General features: G+C 38.2%; 1 protein-coding gene across 1 annotated transcript in view; it reads right to left on the reverse strand.

Moving 5' to 3' along the window:
* The window catches only part of LOC139724777 (metabotropic glutamate receptor 3-like), a 117,560-nt gene extending 108,632 nt beyond the window's left edge, over positions 1–8,928 (reverse strand). The window contains exon 1 of the mRNA XM_071635893.1: positions 8,822–8,928. The gene's annotated coding sequence lies outside the window, so the exon portion shown is untranslated. The remainder of the gene's footprint in view (positions 1–8,821) is intronic.
* Between the last annotated feature and the right edge of the window lie 8,039 nt (positions 8,929–16,967).

Consider the following 16,967-nt stretch of genomic DNA (forward strand, 5'->3'; position numbering starts at 1 on the left):
GGTTTATCTAATCAAATTTCACTTTTTTAGGTTTTCTGAAAGAGCCATTCTTCCTTTACATACCTTCCTCCTACTCATCCTAAGTCTTGTCCTCGACGACAAATTTATACATGCCATTGAATTACAATTAAACCCAAACCGGCTACTAGTTCTACTCTGGGTTCATCGATTCATATTTATCTAAACTGAAAACATCCTTCTTCCCCAACATTACCACCATCGCTATTGTCATCACTGCCACCATCAATATGCGACCATCGCCACTAATAACCACCATTGTCAAAACCATCACCATTGCTACCATTGCCAGCATTACCCTAATGACCACAACAACCACCATTGTCAAAACCATCACCATTGCTACCTTAGCTACCATTGCCACCATTGCCACCATTGCAACCATTGCCATTATTGCAACAAGTTCCACAACACCACGATTATTATCAATACCATCATGACCACCATTGTCACCATGCACAGCCACCATTGCCATAATCACTATGATGCATCCATCGCCGCTAGTGCCATCATCATCATCACCACTGCTAGCATTACCACCATTACCACCATAACCACCATAACCACCATGGCAACAAGTATCACAACATCATCATGATTGCTAACAATGTCATCATGACCACCATTGTCACCACAGCAACCATTGCCACTATCACTATGCGACCATGGACAGTAGTGCCATAACATCGCTAGCTTCGCTAGTAGTGCCACCATCATCAAAACCATTACCACTGCTACCATTGCTACCATTACCATCATCATCATCACCACCACCACCACCATTGCCACCATTGCAACAAGAATCACATCACCATCAGGTTGCTAACAATACCATATAGGCCACCATTATCACCTGTGTTACCATTGCTACCATTACCACCATAATCAAAATTGCCACCATTGCAACAAGTGCCACAACACCATCACCATTGCTATCAATACCAATCATGACCACCATTGCCACCATTGCCACTGTTGTCCACCATCGGTACCAGCATGCAATGCCTTAGAAATACACAGTGAGGTTAAGGTGGAAGACGAATGCAGGGTCCCTTTGGTAACTCAAATTGAATATCACTCTCTATATTAAGAGAACAAAAAAAAACATTCTATTACCACATCATCTCCCATCTGCCAATGTTGTTTGACTAGGCTTTCAATACTGGGGAAAAGTGGAAACAAAACTGTAGATTCAACAGTCTTCCCGTTCGGTCTTTAAGTTCGACAATAACAATCGCTTAAATTCTTCGCTTTTCCTTCTGGGTAGTTTGATGCCAGTCTGGGACAAACACATTAACTAATTGGAAGCCTTGGTCGAACTTTATCCACGATGATCGACATTGATAATTTGGAACCGAATGTGATGAAATCAGTCAAAAGTCACAAATCATGTTCAGATCCCCCCCCCCCCCACCCCACCCCACATCACAAATCTGGGTCATTCTTGGAGTGTTTCCTCCCCTGCTGGAGCACAGCTTTCTTCCTCTCCCTATCTCCCCCCTCTCTCTCTCGCTCTCTTTCTCCAAATCCCTCCGCTACACTCGAATGGTAGAAGGCGCGAAACCGCGCTCTTTCACCAGATTGTAGCGTCCCTGATGCGTGAATAATGTGAGACGTCTAATTTCATACAGCGTGGTCGGCAAAACCTGTCAAATGAATAACAATTATCGCATCGACGGAAGAATTTATGCATTCAAGCGATGAGAGCGGGAGAACTGTTTAATTCAGGGATAAATCGCATTAAAAAAGCATATTTTCTCCTGTATAAGCACCCACAAATCAAATTCTCCTCTCATTAGGAATTTGAAATTATGCAAGTACTTTTTTGTTCTCCTTAGTTTTTCTTTCGTTAGGTGTGAAGTACTCACTTCCATCAATTCTGCAATATTGAGGGACTCTACATTTTAACAAGAGCTTTATTGTAAAAGATACTTATACTGATGCTGTAGCAGTATGTCCAAAAAAATACAGAAGGAATTTTCACATTCATTACTTTTAGAATAATGAAAAATAATAAAAATAATAAAAAATGATAGAAAATCAAAATGTTATTTCAGGATTTCAAACTCTTGCAGAAAACCCTATCCAATTTGGTTCAGTGGTCGCGGAGAAATGTGAATCTTCGTAATGCATGTCATGGAACTATTTCTCCCAAGTTTACCACTTGGAAGCTCTTGGCATCCATACGAATGAAAATATTTTACTCACAACTGACAGGGCATTCAACAAATGAATTTAGATTTTGTACATAGCATTAAATCAATATGTGAGTGCACAAATTTGTAAATGTAGATTATATAAATATTGCTGTCACCTCGATGAAAAAGAAAGAAAACAAAGAAAACAAAAAGCCGAAAAGGAAGTAGACCTCAATCCAGCCTTCAACGAGTTATTAATATCATATTTTCTTTAATTATTCATTTTCACACCTTCCTAATGTTTGCAAAACACAGATATCTGCGTCCTTTTTTATATAAATCATTTTTCGTTTCTTTAGTTGAAAATGAAAAGAAGCAGTCACTTTTTCAAAATAGATTATTGTCAGAGAACACAGTGTGTACATATTGGAATTTGTAAGGTGTGAACACAATGAAGAATGCATCTCCTATAACAAAACTTGGAGGGGAGGGACTTTTGATATGTTTTTGACTAAGATCCCCCTTCCCTGTGACAATTTAAGCAAGTCGAATGAGGTTTTCTGCAGAATGTAGGTAATAGTTCTATACCCTGAAAGTGCATTTTGACTGATTCACTTAAAGGTTATCGTTGGAGAAAGTCCAATTGTATTTTTTTTTTGGGGGGGGGGTGGGGGCTGGGGTGGACATACGGTATAAGCCAAGCGCTATACCTTAGCTCCTGCAACACATTGTTTTTAACGGATGCTCCTACTGTCTACTAATAGCAATTAGAATAAAATAACGCAACGAATAGCAATCGATTTATCTATGTGTGCACCGTTATAGTGCCATTAGTAGCACATCAATTAACTATCTGGGAAGATATTAAAAGTCGAACAGGTGACAGCACTTAAATAATATCCTCATCTAAGAACCGAAATAATCAGATAATCCTCAGCTGTAATATATGCACAATCTGTATATCAGCTCCTCTAAGAATTACTACTGTTCAACCGCCACGTCGTTATTTCTAAACAATGTTTCTCATTTTATATACATAATCTCGTCATGAAAGTATGATGTAATTTCTGCGTGAGGCCGCACTCAAAAGATAAGTTCATTTATATTTCTGAATGTATATGTCTTTCATCTTTGTGTGAACGTTTAAACTACATATGCAAATTTCATCAAGAAATAGAGTTACTCGAAGAAATACATATTTGATGTAATCGCCGGAGTAAAAATATGAAATACGCTGAGTCAACATTGCACCGAAGCCGGTTCTCCAATGCATGTGTATGCAGAAGTAATCAACCTGATCAAAGGAGAGTTTTACACACACAAAAAACCCGTCAAACTGCGGTAGCTTTGACCAGGTTGCATCAGTGAGGCGACAAGAGCGAAAAAGTCATGTCATGTTTGAAGCATTTTTATTTCTCTTCAACTCCTCATCTGAACAAAATCTAGAAATGGTGATGTGACTGATGAGTGTGAAATAAGCCGATGGCGGCAATGTGATAATGGATCACTAGGTACACACCGAAAATGTTGTCTGTCAAATTTTGCCCAGCAGCAATTTACAACATAGCGGGAAAAGACCCTCAACTCATTAATAGACTCTGCGGTTAAAATTCTGCCGGGCGCGTTCATCTTTGCTCAAGATGCTTTACTAACAATATCATCCTCTAGACCAAGATGTATAAAATTATTGCTTTCTGGATTGATTGCTATAACCCCTAAGAGAGCAGTGCTTGCTCAGAAAACACTGCCTGATGGGAGAATCGTGCAGTATCATTGATACTTATAACGATTACCGTAATAAACAACAACCGTCATCAATACATTATCATCCAAGTTTGCTGCAGTCGAAGTGTATAAGCTACTTTTGGTCCATGGTAAATTGACATCCACACGTTAGCTCTAGCGATTGTCTGTTCAGTCTAACCGGCGATTAATACACCGACTGACGTACACACATACGTATGAACACCGACTGACATACACACATACGTATATTCCACAGCATCGCACATACTATTATGCGCACATATATACACACAAGACATGTACCAAAATCAAAGCTAAAGAACATCCATCAATTGACATTTTTGACATCAATATGTGTTTTCATTCTAGTCACGTGACGGACAGACGACCGAGTCCTCGGCACACAGCAAAGTTTTGCAAAGAGAGCAAAGGGTTTTTGAGAAGTGAGCGCATTTGCATGACCCATATAGGAACATTACCTACGTCTGGAGTAATCACGCCGATTTCTTCACTTCGACTCAGGAAAACCGATTATTCGTCACATCTCATTGCGACTGGTAAAGTGAATTACAATGACTAGAAAGGTGGGGTCTGCTGCATATCAAATCGACACAAACAGTGGGCAACTTCGGCTTTTCATGCGACCGTCAAAGGGTTGTTACGGTTGTTAAGGGACATACGGTATAGAAAAGTACAACATTTGGCGCATTGTACTTTCCTATACCGTATGTCCCACCACCCACCCCCCCCACCCCCCAAAAAAAAAATACAACGGTACCCTCCGCAACAATAACTTAAAAAATAGTGAATCAATGCAAATACAATTTCAGGATATGAAACTACAACTCATTCATTGCCCACGTCTTACAGGAAACCCCATTCGATTTGCTTCAGTGCATGGTGAAAGAGAAATTAGGAATTTTGTAGAGCATGTCAGGAATCTCTTCCCTCCAAGTTTGGTCTATCGTGTTAATTCGCACATTAATATGCAGTTCCAAAACCATCCAAGTGCTAAACTTGGAAGAATCAGACTCATGACATGCATTACAACAATCCACATTTCTATGTGACCGCTTAGCCAAATTGAATGGAGTTTTCTGCATAATAGAGCTAAGATGTTATAATGTGGTATTATTTCAAGACCCTGAAGTAGCATTTAGTTGGTTTAATCATTTGGGGTGCTGCAATGCGAAAATCCGATTGTATTTTATTTATTTTTATTTTTTTTTTTGGGGGGGGGACATACTGTAGTATGCTTTTACCTGGATTTCAGATGGTCAAATTCAAATGAAAAGTTCTCCTTCTTTACTAAAACGACAATAATGTGCGATAGTTCTTTGGTTTTCGGAGCTTTTTTAATCATGACTGTATACAGAATCATGAATTCCTTAATCATCATAGTGTAATATGGCGAATAAATGCAGCTCTGTGTGTACTAAAATGGATCAGTCATGATTTTACTGCATGTTTACTTGAGCGGTTGAACTAATTAACCGTTGAACCAAGATTTGACAAACACTTAACAAAGGTCACCTCGCTGTGTATACTCGAAGATTCTTTTTGAGATACGAAGGTTGATATTAGGAGTCACTTTAATTAGACCAAAGGTAAGTCATATCAGAGACGAGAGAAAAAAAAAGATCGAAAAGTTACTCAACACGACGTACAGGATTATCTCATATTTCTTTAACAAACATTTTTTGCCAAACCTCGACATTTAAGAAAATCTGAATATTTTCAATAAAGCGTTCTATGTCAAAAGCAACAACAGCAACAAAAATTTTACTTTCCTGATAAGAAATGAATAAAATGTGACTTAATTGTTGTGAAAGGATTTTGATGAGTATTAGAAAGAAATGTGGTAAAAGGAACTGGTGGTGGTAATTCTTAAGTCTTTGATGGTGATCTGGATCATGATGCAAATCCAGAATATTTCAACAGATGGCGTATGTAGTTCTACATCCTTAGCGATCGTATGGTCTAGGTACAGATTTGTTTCCTCTCCGGGTGCCTACAATCGTTGATGAGGTGCTGTTTATGGTGGGAGGCTGTAAATTAGATCGCTGTAGTGCAACTTTTTCTTGTCACATGGCGGCTACGATCAATTCATGAGCCTTTTTTAAGTACAGCAGTCTACTACTCGGGTTCTTTTGAAGCGTCTGCCTTTTGGTAGAATAGCCGACGTTCGAATCCCTGTAGGCCTAGCCTACCTATACCCAAATTATAATCATTTCACTAGCTGAGAAATATTGTGTTGTATCAATTCATTACATTGTAGTCATCTTTAAAGCAAGAGGCAAAACACTCTTAAGCTTGTCATTACCACGGTCAATTTGTTCTGTACAACGTGAGTGGAATTTTTGAAGGTTGGTCTCGAAAGGCTTAAACGGAGGCCCCTTGTAGGGGTAACAACTCCAGTAAATAAAACTAAGAGAGAACTAACTAAATGAAATCCCAGTTCAAGGTGCATGTAAACCCGGTGTAGGTCCATGGTCCCACACGCACCAAAACATAATCGAATGTCTCCGCCCCCTCGTATACATAACGTTGTTCGCCAAATGTGAGCAATAGTCAGCATGAGGTATAACAACGGGGCAGACATGCGAGAGAAAAATAGTTTGCAGCCCAGCGAAGAGATCAGAGACCTTACGCTCGAAGCTCCTTGCTTATGCATATCTCGTTTAAAAGATTTCAGCGACGGTCTTCAACACCTACAATTTGTTACGTAATCAATCACCTTGGGGAATGCGTGATATCCAAAGACAGGCAACAAAATGTAACGATATTAAGTGAAGATGAGCCTTATGAAACGAAAATAGAGACCTTCTTGGGAGTTGTTAGAATGAACAAGGTTGTAATCTAACACAGAGATGCACTGTCTGTTGTTTGTTTTCAAAACATTACTGTGATTTCTTTCCGACTTATTCACAATCCTCGCAAGCATGATACCTATAGATTAGAGTGATTGACAATATACCTCAAGAAGATTTGAATATCGAACCAGTCTTTTACTAGAAATGACGATTATTGTGCATTAGTACTACTATAGCTGACAGATGGCAATAACAATGCAGTCGGTCCCCGAATGAATCTTGTTACATCATATTCTAAGCCTGATTAGTGTTTGCGCCCTCAATGGATTAGGCACACAATAAGAGGGGTCAAGCGTATGTACCTTGTTGTCAGTGTAAATAAAGAATCTTGATGACGCAAAGTTATGCCACGACGCATTACTGGCAGAAGATCGCTTGTATATACGGTGTTCATTATTACAAGGTATACACAGGAGTTGCGTTCGTGCTGCTTCAACTGCAAAATCGTCACCCTGCTGACTCTGGCGGGTTCTATTTTGAAGGCGCAAAGTTCATTGCATATCATGAGATATCACCAAGAAGAATCGTGATACGATTCGCAAAGAGTTTATTCCAGTGTGAAAAACGGATATACAGTGTACCACAAAAAACAACACCAACAACAACATCTTACGAAAACTAATGCGTGCAAATGCACGGATTAGCTTTGTACTATTGTTGTAGACGGTAGTTTGTGAAAGAGGATGACTCCCTATCCCTCTTTTGGGAAGCGTGGAGAATCCATTATTAATCGGCCCTGTGGTTAAATTCCCCGTTTTTCCTTTCCTTCTCCCGTTCGCTTTGTTTTCACGCAGTCTTGCCAATCTTTGAGGTGTGACTGCATAACATAAGAGCCGTCGAGGGGAAAACACACAAAAACAGAAAAGAAGGAATGCAATCTACATGATCTATGAAAGAAACGTTGGAACTCCACTCGTTTTCGACACAACTCCTTGTCATCAAAAATGAAATATGTATGGGGAACCCAGCAGAAATTTGCTTTACCAATAAAAGACAAAGGCCACATAAGACAATGTGCGATGGATATACACAATTTGACTTGCAATAATCAAAGCGGTATAACAGTTTAAAAACCAAAGAAACCTAATATATCTGTAAGCTTGGAATTTAATTAGGAAAACCCCAGGCGTTCTCTCTGTCCCTGATTCGACTATGGCTATGTTTGTTTGTTTACGTTACATCATATACCATGCTCGATGCGGTACGGCACAGCACGGTACGAATGACTTTTGATGGCGGTATTCTGCTGGATCTATACAGACTCATCATAAGATATCTCCTTATTTACAATGCTCGCTTCTTGATAGACAAAAAGTCATGCATGACAACCATACGGTATGCCTGAGGTTTAAAATCCAGGTGCTGCCCGACCCACCATACCGGTCGCTATCCATGCAAATAGATTCCAGCTTTTGAGAATATGAACGGATTAAGTGATTTAATGAATAGCTCGTCATGATGCATTCATACTTCAGACACCCGCTAATTTCACTATATCCGTTTCCTCGTCTCATAGGCCTATTTTTCAGGGCAAAGACACTGTGAGGGTGCTGAAACTCATGTCAAAAAATGTCACAGTGCGAGTCGCTGGCCGACACTTTGAATACAACGTTCATTTAATGCACTTTAATGCACTTTATAATGCGCATGTATGATATTTCATAGAGTCAGGGAGTCCTACTGTTGCGATAGAGCATTCACTTTGCAAGATATTTTGTTTCGAAAAACGAGTATTTGGGATCGTGCTCTAGAGGGCTTTTAGAGAACCCGTATAAGAAAAAAAAAGGGGGAAATTGTTGACGGTTAAGAATACGAAATACCGTGATTTTGGATTGGTGTGTGACACGCAAACAAAAATGTGCAAAATAGGAAGAAAACTAAACCAGAAAGATAACGGTAGCCAATACATTACACACAATAAACAACAACAACAACAACAACAACAACAACAACAACAAAGACTGACGGTTAGATGAAGATGACATTACGATGCAATCTGGACATGTACGAAACTGAAAGGATCGATACACGTTGGTCAGCACTTACTGGATTAAAGGGGTCACTTTCACCGGTCATCTTACACAGCGGGTAGTCAACAAAATATCATCCGGGCAGTATTCCGTCTTTTGATCTTTGTCCTCTAATCAGATCCGCATCAAACTACCATTAACAACCTCCTCCATTCATCCTCTTCTTCTCACTACCAATCGGACCGGATGAGATGACTTCTCCGTGTGCCTTCGCAGGCTGTCGACTGCCTAACTGAACTTTGCTCGAGTGTTGCTAATTCGAACCCGCCTGAGCATGCGTTTCCCTATCCTCTTTGTTTTCCCTCTTCTTCTTTTGGGGTTGTCGTTATGTTTTTTTCTCTCTCTCAGATTATGCCAGCATCGAGGATTAATGAGTAGTTAGTGTGCTCCGTTTGCGAGCACGGTTTCACGCTTCACGCAGACAAGGCCAAAGTCCAGAAGCTTGGGTTCCAGAGCCACCCGTTCACTCGGTGCGTGAGTGTGTTAGTGCGGTTGGTTGGGTGCAAGATACCTGCGTGTACGTGCGACACCAGGCCGAGCAGTTGCACCACGCACGTCTACTCAAGATTCGCTCGCGTCCACCAAAAAGAAGTATTCTGATACTATTACCTTGCTTCAAATTGAACGAAAACGCCACTCCACTTTTCAACGCTCTTGGCAAACTTGGGTACATACAATGAGCTGAATTAAGTACCCAATAATATTATTTTCTTTTTCAAAGCGAGTTTCGAAATGTCCTTCACTATGACGAGATGATCAGTAGTTCTATAGATTGTTAGTTTGACAATTATCTACCTGTTTACCAAGTGGGCTTGAATGACCTGTGTATTTTCCTCCTTACTGGGATACGTTTAAGGGTCATTTTATCAATTTGTCCTTGTCTAAAATTCATTGAAGGTAAGCAAATGCCTTACAACGGGTCATAATAGTATGTGCGCGCAGAGTTCATCTGTTACATTTTTCTCTCCTAATGTATCCGCCATATACAATTTTGGGACGAGACATATCAGCTTGGTATGTAGAATCCTTGCCCATGGTAAAATCTTACTGATTTAAGTTGAACAGAATTAAAATTCCCCACCAACGTCGTTACCATCTTAAATAAATTATGTACTAAAACAGAAGCGGGCAAACTATGATCACGTATATATTATTAATCACACTTGTGATAAAGAGTTTAGACCAGTAATTTATATCGCTGGGAGTCAATAAGTCAGCTATACTGGTATACGGATACGGGCATCACCCTACGTAAATGCATTTACCATAATTATCTATACTCCCTACCAGCAGTAGCTGTATTCTCCTCATTCTACATCGGGTGAATTCTCTTGTACCCTAATATATTTATTACGTTGGATGAGTGTTGCAAAAACTGAGATGGCCAACATAAGGCTGCGGGAGAATGAAACTATCAGAAGGAGGGGTGGGGGTGCAAGAGAGCTCTTTGAAATCAATGATAGAGAATGGTTGAGAATCCTTGGTTGGTTTTTTGTTGTTTTTGTAACATCGTCCGCCACTATTGCGAGAATGTTCACAAAAGACGAGTGTCTGTCGTTCCATGTTTCGCTCGATTGAACTCGTTTATTCATGAAGCCTCAGAAAACTACATTTCTGCGGTTTGATGTTCATCTCTTTGTTATGATTTTTTTTTTGCTATTCTCTCGTATTGTTTTCTGAGGAAGAGAGAACGAAAAAATAGATAAAAACGCTCTTTTATTATGAGCTCTTTGTTGTTCATTATGCTATTGTCTGTTTTGTTTGCAGAATTTTCAAAAGCTTCTTTATTGCTAAAAGTGGATCTGATTCTTAGAATGGCATGTTGCTTTAGCAAATCAAAGTTCCTGTTTCTTTTTAGATAAAATGTTAGATTGGCATTTAAAAAGAAGGGGCTTCCTGATTTCGTGCAGATTTGATAAATCCTGTAGTTCCGTGTGATCATTCTCCACTTTTAGATAAGCTCTGGAATTCGAAGGGTATCCTTCAGGTCTGGAATTGGCAGGCTGAACCATTAAGTCGGCTTTAAGGGACACTAATAGCTCCTTTAATTTACTTGTCATGAAAGTTATCAGACAGGAAATAATTTCATCACAAAGGATTTGCATTTCTGCATGGAGTGTATTCAATGTTCTTTTGTTCTTTTGTTCTTGTTCTGTTCTTGTTTTGGTAGAATTTTCTGTTTGTACTGATGGAGACAAGGGGTTTCTACCCCCCCCCCCCCCCACACACACACATCAGCACTAACACTAGATTACATCACTTTTCAACCAGGGGTCGTCCCTGTACTAGATGTAGATAAACATCGCGAAGATTCAATCGAAAATTCAGAACGCCAAACAACATCATGACTACCGATATTACGTAGGGGTAATGCTACCAAGTACGTGTCATACCTATTCTAGTCCAGGGCCCCCGTTTCATAAAGCTGTTCGTAAAGTTACGAACAACTTACGAGCGACTGGTGGTCAGTTTTGATGTGCTATACTTATCAGAACTTCAATAATTCCGCACAAGAACTGATCACCAGTCGCTCGTAAGTTGTTCGTAACTTTACGAACAGCTTTATGAAATGGGCCACAGGCATACATACTGTCGGCATGTCATGAACAAAATTATGCACCTTTATCCTGCTTGCAACATCAATGTCGCAAGAGGGCGTATTTTTACTCAGGGCGCACCAGCCTTCGCAAACATCTCTAATTTTTCAGTAAGATTCGCACTGAAAATCAGATTCGCAATGTCCACCGGTACTGTGTAAGTGTTGTGTAATGATGTATCTTAAATTCCGCCATTATTTCTCCTTTGCACGTTGGTTGACAACCTAGCGCACACTGCAATCGGCAATGATTCACGTCAGCCTTAGATATTAACACTTACATTTTTTTTGGGGGGGGGGAGGTGTGCTCTTTCATTTTAATTTGTTTCTTCTGCATAATGATATTATTCTTGGTGACACGTCATTTGCTTCTGCGACAACAATTCTCCGGTCTTATTTTTCCTACAGGACAAATTTCTTACAGGTTGAATTGAAGTAGGGTTTTAAGTTTAGTTTGATGTGAGGATAGGGAATAGGATGAGGGTTACGTCAGTGGGTAGAATCTATGTCGGCATAGCGTGCAGATATTTTATGGGAGCAATAATTCTCCTATAGAGCAAATGTCATGGAACTATTCTTCTTACTTATCAGGTTTTGTCATTACCACGTTTTTCCACCAATAGTTTCTTTTATGCACACATATGTATGTAATTGGTGACGGTACAGGTAAAAACATATCATTGACATAATTTGTTGCGCGTTACATTTTGTTCATTGATGATAATAAATATCATTAAAAATGTTTATAAAGCGCTTTAAATATCACTAAGATTTCTAAGCACTATGCGTCTTGTAATGGAGAAGAAATAGAAAGGAGAAATTAGGTAATAAAGTAACTTGTATGATGAAACAAAATTGACGTGGAACTGATGTGTTTGTGCATAACAAGTGAAAATACTGACCTCACATTTGACTCTTTTGGGGAGCTCCTCTTCAAAACTTCAAGACCCCTTCAAGTGTCACGATTGCTCTGACAAAAGAGGGCGCAATCGACACTTTATTGATGGCTTAGGCATACACAATGTAAGGCAGAGCATTTTTCGCAAAAATATCAACATCTCCTTTTTTTTTCATTTCATTTCATTTTCATTTCATTTTTCACCCTCTTTATTTTTTTTATTTTTTTTATCAGATGTATCAAAGCTGCCAAACCTCGGATCACTCCGATCGGTCTTTCTAAAGATATACAGTCTTCTTTGTTATGATTTAATTAAAGATCTAAACAAATCGGACGAGATATGGTGTAAACAGAACGAGCAACGCAACAAAAAACGTTTATTCTCATCGTTTGATACACTTAAACTGTATCGAAATTTTCAAACGAAACGTATTCAACACTATTGTTGTACTTCTCAAAAGAGGAATTCGTATACTGATACAAATTCTGGTTTAAATGAACTGTTTGTTTTTGTTTTTGTCTTTGTCTCAACTAGGAAATCATTCACCAATTATTATTGTATACCCTGTTTGCTGAAATGTTGGCTGTGGTTGTTTCGAGAGTTGTTCGTTTCACTTGGTATAACCTTGGTTTCGTTCATATATCATTTTCCTGTGGTGGCAAGGAAAATAGTGAGTTAGAGCCATCATATACCGTCACCTGAACCTTTCTTTTAATCCTTTTACTCAACTTGATTTCATGTCCTGCTCGTGGGGATAGGTATAGGTCGCGACAACATGTTTTAAATACGTTGTTAAAGAAAACCGAAAGAGATCCATAATAAATAATTATTACAACCGCCGGAACTGCCAAGTACTGATTGCACAAGATTAATATATACATATACGACACAAATTTTCTCTTTAATGTCCCCTCTCTCTTACACGAAATAAAATAGAATAGAATACCAGGATATCCTTCGCATCAGATCAGCTTTTGGGTCTTGCAATTGATTCAAAGCTATTCACTCTCGTTAGGATGATTTTTATAAAAAGACTGCATCAAGCAAAGAAACTTTGTAGCACAATAAATTATGTGTAGATCATAATAATCTTGTAATGTTCCGTGTTAGGTGCTTAGTTTCAGATTTCTGTCTTCGAAGACTTCATCAAGTATAAATGAGGTGTTGAATTCTGGCCAATTATAAGACAGGATCAAGTATAGAATTGCTTTTCATGAAATATTAGAACATGAGGAATATTAATTAGCACTCAGTAAAATTGATATATGACCAATCATCAGGTATACCGCATTATGGAAGACTGCCAAAAGGATCAACGGTTCCATTCGACTTAAAGTATAAATAGTTCAGGTCGACTTGTAAAATCCAACCCAGCAGAACGCGGAGGGCGTTGCATTGAATCAGCAAAAATAGGAAAGTTATCATGGTTATGAACGTTGATTATTTCTCGTGCTGGCCGGAACAGTGATACTTTTCACAGTCACCTGATACATAACCTGTAACTTATCATAACCATCAGGTGACCATATAGCCCTAGAGTTACCCCATTGATCATTTGCATGCAAGTCCTCTACTTTTAAAGTGTCCATATTTTTTAGATCAAGAAGAAGAGATTATACCCATTTGGTCTAGAGTACTAGTATAAGATTAGGTTGCCATGCTTTTAAAGGTTTATCATTCTTTTCAAGAAAGACATGAGCAGATCGAGTTTCCTTTTACGACGCTGTCGATAAAAAGGACTATACAGGATATAACTGACTGTTGTAATAGAGGACATGTTGTTACGAGAAAATGTTAAAAAGCGAGAATAGCCAAACAATATAAGATAATGTTTACATTTTTTGCTTTCAGATTTACTTTGTATACAACTCTGCCTTTGGGGTTTTTTTTTCCTCCTTGTTCGGAAATCAGCCATATCCGAGTAGCATGAAGACAGGAAATTAACCGATAAATGACAAGGACGTTTATCGTTAATGTATTAGAAAAACTCGCTTAATGCTGTGCATAATAATTACATTTTGCATACAACCCTGGCTGACATTTTTTGTTCCTCTTCAGACCTCCCAGGGATAGGAGAAGGAGAGGGTGGGAGAGAATGAAACTTAACGATCAGTGCTCATATCAGTGATCATAATATGTATGTAAAGAGGTGCACTTGCATCTGTTCTGTTGTTGTCGATGATCTTTATGATCTTGATAATAATAATAGTAATAATAGAACTGAAACAGGAAATAAAACAGACCGGGCAGCACAAGAAAATTAACATTTCTTTGATCATACCATCTGTCGAGTCTAGAAAAGCTGGTAACTGTTCATACTATACATAAAACTCATTCAAATTATGAAAAGCGGAACTGTTCATTGGAAATACGTGCACCTGTGTTCACCAGGAGTGATATTGTCACACAAAGGAATGGTTTAATTACATCAAGTTGAAATGATACCATCACACTTTCCAATGTTCAGAAATACCCCCCCCCCCAAAAAAAAGAAGACGATTATATGAAGAAGCTGTTGATCATGATGATTTTTTAATGATATAGTTTCATTCTTATTTAACGTACTATAAAATAAAAGCCGTTTATCTATTTTATTTCATTTATTTATTCAGTCTTCTTTAAAAACAGGGTAGTCTTTTCAGAGCCAAAAGGTCTGCTTTTAAAAAGAGCCCTGTTAACATGAATATACAATTACACATCAAAACATATTTGCATAAGTGTTAACAAAAAAAAAGTAATTACATCAAAACCAAAATATACCAAGTCAAAACACAATAACAACTAAACAGGAAAAAACAAACAAAGAAACAGAAACAATTAAATTTTCTAATTAAATTAGATACATATAATGACCAATTAAACTCTGATCAAGAATTACACCAAGGTACTTAATATTTGTAACGTCTTCAAGGTAATCTTCTTCATGAGAAATTCTTAAGATCTGATTTCTAATTTTACGTTTGGTTCCAAAAACCATAACTTTTGTTTTTGTGGCATTGATTTTCATTTGATTAATTTTTGTTCAATTTCTCTTTTACTAATTAAAAATGCCAGTTGTTAATGCTACAAAAGCACACTAGGTTAAAGTTGATACGTTAAGCGCCATATCATAGCAGCGATGGTCGTACATATCTGGATCTATCATTTTAAGTACAAGCACTATTCTCCTCTAGATTTCCCTGTCGTAATCATTTCCTCAGCATTAGTAGGTATCCATCTTCACACTTGAACAAAGATGATTAAAAGAAAAAAAAAACTTATTATGGGTTACACATCGGGCAAGAATCGTACGAACAATCTTCCCTTTATGGGTCTTCAGCCTGATCACCTACACGGGTGGTGTTCGTTATTCCGAAGGTTTGTTATTCAAAAAATGAAGTCAGGTTCATTATTTTAATCCGATAATTATGAAAAAAAAAAGTGTGTAACCGCCCTTCGGAATTGCAAATCCTTTTTGCGTTTTTCGATTAACGAATCTGCTGAATAATGAATCTTTGTTGTTGTTGATGTTGTTGTTGTTGTTGTTGTTGTTGTTGTTGTCGTCGTTGTTGTTGTTTTCATTTTCAGATCAACGAACCTTTGACATAACCAATCTTCGGAATAACGAATCTTTGGAATAAACGAACTTTCGGAATAGCGAACCTGCGGGATAACGATTCATTTTTTTATTCATTATTACATCATTAACTGTAACCCCACTACATACGCAGTTCAAATGTCTAGATTATAGAGAATTAAATCTTTATTTTCCTTACACGAGACTCCCATATGGCTTATAACTGAAATTATACTTTTGACAACACAATGCCCATTGCCACATCTCAAACTGTAACACACCTTAGCAGACATCCTTAAAAATGAAACAGTTTGCACTGCCATGCAGAAAGAAAAACAAATCCAGCTTCCTTGAGACGCGACTAGTCCAATAAAGCCTTTTTTGTCTTGACTTAACGCAGATCATTTACCTGATGCAAAGAATTTTGCACAGATATACGCGACGAAATAGCTTGTACCTAAGATTAACTATAATAATAATCATGATTTTAAAACTGCATTACAGTAATAGTAGTGGATGTAGGCCTATAGCAAAGATGACGTATGATATCACTACTGCATGTATTATACAAGTGTACTTTATATAAAATGAAGAGGAACAAGGTCGTGTATAGCGTACTTTATACCCTTGGGAAATGGGGATGTGCTTCTTTCTTCAGTGTTGTAACATTCGATATAACCTTGAGCATGTGTTTACATGATGCTTTTGGTATATCCTGACATTGTTCATGTTTGTTAGTTTGGTTGGTTGGTTGTGAGTTGTTGTTGTTGTTGTTGTTTCTAATCAACATAATGAGTACATGTGTCTTGGTAAAAACGAGTGGATGTTTGGGGAATTTCATGGAATTACCGACGGCTGTGGTTTGTGTATAGGAGTCTGCAAAATCAGGTTAATCGATATTCTGGACCTCAAAGCAATGTAGTCTTAACCGTGAATGAAATGTCCTTTTCAGGGTTTTTTTTTTTCAAGTTGACTTTAAAGTAACTAAAGTAAACCTATATGAACACAACATGGAGAGTCTGCATTGTAATAGAACAGAATAACAAGTCATATTTTTCCTGTATTACTCGGGGTTAGTAAACAACAATGTCGGTCGCCACCACGTACGCGT

Source organism: Diadema antillarum, unplaced genomic scaffold, assembly GCF_040938485.1.
Source record: "Diadema antillarum isolate AM-2024a unplaced genomic scaffold, OU_Dant_1.0 scf00000015, whole genome shotgun sequence".
Lineage (NCBI taxonomy): Eukaryota > Metazoa > Echinodermata > Echinoidea > Diadematoida > Diadematidae > Diadema > Diadema antillarum.